Source organism: Austrofundulus limnaeus, unplaced genomic scaffold (assembly GCF_001266775.1).
Source record: "Austrofundulus limnaeus strain Quisiro unplaced genomic scaffold, Austrofundulus_limnaeus-1.0 Scaffold604, whole genome shotgun sequence".
Taxonomy (NCBI): domain Eukaryota; kingdom Metazoa; phylum Chordata; class Actinopteri; order Cyprinodontiformes; family Rivulidae; genus Austrofundulus; species Austrofundulus limnaeus.
Genome location: NW_013953006.1, coordinates 58,930 through 64,943, shown reverse-complemented (window position 1 = coordinate 64,943; position 6,014 = coordinate 58,930). Strand labels below are relative to the sequence as shown.

The following is a 6,014-nucleotide window of genomic DNA, read 5'->3' as shown; positions in this document are numbered from 1 at the left end:
GGTAACAACCCAAGTGATCCATACATACAAAGAAATCAAACCATAAATGTCCAGAAATGAAGTTATTTGTAAAATAAAAGTCCACAATAAAGTAGGTTAAAAGGACCAAAAGCTAAAATTGAACACCAACCTTGAGTATCTGAGGTAGTTTTGAATTTATCGGGGCACTTGGTGCCCTATTTTATGCATGCATATTAGTATTCTTGAAAAAAGGCCCATGAGAGGAGTTCTGAGATTGAGTTTCTAATTAAGTATGAAATGTCCTGGTCAAATGAACTTTGTTCAGCTCAAGAAAATAAACACATTTCTCATTTTTATTTTTTTTGATATTTGTGACCATCTATACACAAAACTTTTTTTCATTGTAAGATTTTGTGTTCACATTAAAAACACTGGAATAAACAAAAACAATCACCGCAACACAGCTCAGAGGGGTCTAGGTTCAGATTATGTAGATTTACTAGATGTGCTATTATGAGTGTTTCATTTCCAAGATTACTTGTGATATGCCTCTTAAAAATGCTTCACTAAACTTACAGCTTACTCATTTGGGCTGCAATTTAATCATTATACCAGTGAATTATTTAAAATCCCTGAGAGTATTTATCTGACCTTGCTTGATTTGTACCAGCTGCTATCTGAGTTCAGAGCTACACTGCATGGTTTATGGCTTATTAATCACAATAATTCAAAGGAAAAACAAAATCCACACTTTCTGTCTTGTTTGATTTACAACAATGCTTGTTCCAGCGCTGACAACCCGCTGTGATACAAACTCTGTCAGAAGCGCACTCAATCGAAGCTGCTTCAGTCAACATTTAGCTGGAAGTGTTTCAAATGCAAACTGGTTAAATTAGCACAAAACTCAAAGTCTTTCAGTTTTTATCATCCAAACGAATTCAATGTCTGTTGAATGGTATCATTTCTAAAGATAAACAGTTTTCTTCTTGTTCATCAGTATCTGTTTACTGGTCAGAGGTGCAGTTTGCTACAGAGCATTGATTTAGTCAATAGTTCCAATGTTATCTAACCTTTAAGTTTGCAACTGAAGGCTGGAAACATACAGTTGTAGAGTGAATTTTTATCGACCTTTTCAAAATTCGCAAAAAAATTCAATAAATAAAAATTAAAATCTAGTCTGTTTCCATCTAGTTTCCCTCTGGACTGTTTGATGCGAATAAACGAGGCTACGCAACGCATGATTACGTCAGACGAGGCTACGCAACACATGGTTACGTCAGACGAGGCTACGCAACACGTGATTATGTCAGACGAGGCTACGCAACACATGATTACGTCAGACGAGTCTACGCAACACGTGATTACGTCAGACGAGGCTACGCAACACGTGATTACGTCAGACAAGGCTACGCAACACGTGATTACATCAGACAAGGCTACGCAACTCATGATTATGTCAGACGAGGCTACGCAACGTGTGATTACGACAGACGATGCTACGCAATGGGTGATCATGTCAGACGAGGCTATGCAACGTGTGATTATGTCAGACGATGCTACGCAATGGGTGATTACATCAGACGAGGCTATGCAACGTGTGATTACGTCAGACGTTGGCGACAAGCTTTGTGGTAGTAAACAGGAAGTGAAACTTGCTAACTAGCAGAGGCTAATCATCTCGGGGCAATGGAGCAATTTTTTTGTGAATGCCTTGCTATTGGGCAAGTTGTAATTATTCTATCTATTCAGCTAGTACATGCTATGTTTAACGCTGCCAGTACACGTAGAGAAATAAACACAATGTTAAACTACGTTTATGATAACATCCGGGACGACGCAGGAAAGCGGAAACAGCTGAACGTCACGTGAGGTAAATATGCGCTATGTCAGAATTTATTCGGGAAATGTGTTTCCATCTCCTGTTTTGCGCATTAACTACTTTGTGAATCATCCAAAAACCATCTCAAGCGAGCGTAAAAACTTTTTAGCGAATTGAGGATTTTTTTTTCGAATTTTGCTGTTTCCATCTGACTTTTTTTTCACATTTTTAATGCGACACTTCTAAATGCGCATCAAAAAGCCTTGATGGAAACACGGTTACTTTTCTTGTTAGCTCCATTGTGGCTTGTGTCTTTTACTCTTTTATGTTTGAAAACAGTTGGGAGAACAACAGGGGGAATTTCGATCTATTCTCATTCAACGAGGCCCACATGTGTAACAATACTCCAATGTAAACAGCTAAAGGATAAAATCTATAGTCTCCATTGCTACTTTTTGTTCTCAGCTCTCATTCGAAGGATGCATAGGGCAATAAAACAATAGCAGTTTCACAGATGCATGGAGATCAGCAAGGCAAACTACAAACAGGCCAATAGCAAATAAATCCATTTAAACTCTTTGACCTGTCTGCCCTGCAGAGACAAGTTCCAGATGGACAAATGTTTTGACCTAATCTAGGGAAGCAAGCTATGGAGAGATTGGATATGACATGTTGTGCATTGAGACAGGCCACAACACTGCACCAGTCAAATCCTATTCTTTCCATGCGGTTTTGGGGGCAATTATTGGCTGGGGGAATACTTGAACTCCATTGAGTATCTTTATTTGTTCCAAGGTTATGACCTTTCCTTGGGCTCTGCGCATTATGTCCATCCTCTCCTGTTGTTTGTTCAGTGTTTGAATAGGGGTAGGGGAAACCTTTGGTTCAATATTAACAGTTTATGTGATAAAAATCCAATTCATAAATGGTGACCAAGCCTTTAAGTGACTGAAGGGCCCAATTTACTCCCTCCAAACTCAAACATTTTATGTGGTAATGTGGTTGCTCAGCATTTGTTTTCGCACACCTTTCATAGCCCCTGGGACCCACTGAACTGAGCACATAGGAAACCCCTCTTGCTGTGGTATACATTATTATACACTCCAGGGAAACAAATAAAACAACTCCCATACCAACAGTATTTGTCCATAAATCTTAAAAAACATCCACACTTTTCTACAAATGAATCCCTCTGTGCAAAATGTCTGTTCTATCCCCGTCCATGAATTTTTGGCCATTTGACTATCATTATAAATGTCTGCTTCTGGTTACAACAGTCAAATTCTGGAAGTGAGTATTTTTTATTTGTTTTTAAGCAAAATGCAGCATTCAAGAACCCTCATCATAAACAAACACTTCCATGAACTTCTGACCAATCACACAGTCATTTCTTATGCAGAGGGGGAATCAAAATTCTCACATCACGTTGTGACAAGAAGGAGTGGAAGACTTGAAGCTGTGAAGAGAATGACACTATTTTCATCATGCAACTGCACGAGAGCCTATTTTGGCAGTTTGGATGGAGTGCATGGAGGCCTTAAGCTTGGTTTATACTCCAATAAGACGTGTGACAGCGGTTTGTTGATTACGCAATTTCAGTGCATATTTTTCCTGAAACACACCCATGAAGTTCAGACCAATCAACACGCTCCGAGCCGCAACGTCCGCGTCTCAGAGTGCTGACTGGGGGCAATGTACAGGACAGCTGTCACTGGGGGATCGCAGCAGGAGTGCAGACGGAGTTAGCAAGGTAGCACAATTTTTGCGGGGGGGGGGGGGGGGGGGCCCCAAAAAAAAAACCCCCTTTTCAGGGGGAAAAAAAAAAAAAAAAAATTATTAAAAAAATGTTTTATTTTTGCGGGGGGGGGGGGGGGGGGGGGGGTGCGACTCGAAGTATAAACCAGCCTTTACAGGGTCAATAACATAACAGAAGAATAATTAATTCTTCTGTTCCCAAACAACTGATTTGTGAACTGACAGATTTGTGTTCCCTGCCTCCCCCATGTGAAGGTGGTGTAACTAATTTCTCTTGGTGTTTACGTCGACTTGAGGCTCCTCTCCCACCTCTCCCCCTCTCCCCCTCTCACTCCATTTAATCTGATCTCCTGAAGGTTAATCTGGAGCTGCACAGAATGAACAATTCAACACCAATACTCTGAACTATGGCTGAACTACAATGTTTTTTATTTTGGAAGGCTGGGTTCTTCAGACTCATTCCCTCTAAACTCACTCACTCCTCTGGCTAATAAATGTGCTCTTTCTTGTAGAGGTTTTTCATAAACATCATAGTGTGTCATATTTTGTTGAGATAATATGATGTTTTGTTTTGTTTTTCCTCATCCAACCTTCTGTTTTTTTTTTTTTTCGTTTTTCTTTTTAAAGGTAGCACAACCCCTGCTGGTTGCTGCATGACCTGATCACCTGTTCCCCCATGTTTGTCATGTGTGTCTTCTTGAATGGGTGTTATTAAATGCATTTTCATTGTGCTCCGTACAATGACAATAAAGGCATCATCAATCAATCAATCAATCAAATGACAGAGTTAACTACCCCATGTGTTTGGCCTGCTAATTAGCAAGAAATGATCTAAATATACAGGCCATGAGTAGCTGGAAGCAGCACAGAAAGCTTGACAAAGACCCACATTCTTCACGTTTCGGGGTCCAAATGCAGTTCAATACCAGAGAAGAGGACAATTATACCTGGTGGTGCTCACCTGCAGGCATAAGAACATCACTAACTACTTAATTATGTGCTCTGGAAAGTGATTTGTTGTTAGCAAATCCCATCTAAGTTACTAAATAGATTAAGATGTAATTAAATGCATTAACATGAACAGAGATAAATGCACACTCAGCTGGGTTTTTATAACTCTTTAAATCAGGTTTTTATCTCTGACTGATTTGATTTTTAAAAGAGATTGATTAAGTAAGTCAGTGAGTCCCAGCTGTTCTTATACAGTGCATGTTCTGTAATGGAAACCAGTAACAGTCTAGTCTTAACCAGGACTGGTCTTAACCAGGACTGGTTAAGAGGCTGTCCTTTTTTAAGTCCTAGCCACTGGTCGCAAAATCATTTTGTTTAAATAAATTGCATGTTTGATTTTATCTCATGGAATGTGTTTTTTATGCTGTTGGCTTTCCTACATGGCCTGCACCATGGAGCAGTTGATTCTTATTGTTGCTTTCCAGCAAGAAGGCTGCAGATTCAACTCCTAGCTGGGACCTTTTTGTCTGAATGTAAGCTATTTCTGTGCACGCACAGATTTTCTCTGGTAATTTTGGTTTTGTCCTGCAATCCAATAATAAGCATGTTAGGTTACTTATAACCAGGGCTGCACATAAGTGGTGCGCATGCGCAATCAAAAAAGAAAAAGCACATAGAATGTCATAAAGCTCACTTGTGTACCTAAAATTGTACATGTGATTGTAAAAACAATAGCTAGAAGGGATTTAGAGTGCTACCAGTTTGGTTGCAAACTCGACCTGATTTCTTCATTAAAAATAAATTAATTAATAAAAATCCAGCCACAGTGGTGTGACTGGATCGTTGTTCTGTGCAACTAGGGCAGCAGGACCCTGATATATCTAGATTAAACAGGCACTGCTTTTTTGTGTCACTTCAGTAGAAAACGAAACCAAATATTAGTTTATTTAGTTTATTTATTTCGTCATCATCAGTGACTTTTTTAAGTGAAGAGAAAATGGAGACAGAGAAAAACAGAGGGAGAGAAGTAATTAGAAAGATTGAAATAGCGATTAGAAGTATATTAAATATACACCAACAAAACACAGGACCACACACCCAACTGTGGCCAGGGGGCCACCCACAGGAACCAAGAGCCACACCTCAGGAGACCAAGCAGCACCAGGGAGGATGGAGAGCCAGCCCCGTCCCCGGCAACCGTCCAAGCCCCGAGCCCACCCACAGCCCAGGACCGCACCCGGTGGCCCGCCTTCTTCAGGACCCCCTTCCCAAATGGCAGTCGGGGAACCGGATGGGAATAAAGACCCTGACGCCCACACCCCCACCCCCAGATGTACTGTTGGTGCGTGTTGTTCTATAGAGCAATTAAAAAGGGAAACGGGTATGGAGGACCAAACCTATCATTATTGGAAATAAATGTATAAATATATAACTGGCATATTAAAATAAATTATAGAGTCAAAAAGAAGTTTGACAAATAAATTATTGTGCCATTAAATCAATTACATCAATTATTTAGATATAAATG

General features: G+C 40.0%; 1 protein-coding gene across 1 annotated transcript in view; it reads right to left on the bottom strand.

The window, feature by feature from the left end:
• LOC106531189 (leucine-rich repeat and immunoglobulin-like domain-containing nogo receptor-interacting protein 1) overlaps window positions 1-6,014 on the bottom strand; it is a 154,126-nt gene that overhangs the window by 98,522 nt on the left and 49,590 nt on the right. The gene's annotated exons all lie outside the window — the stretch shown is intronic.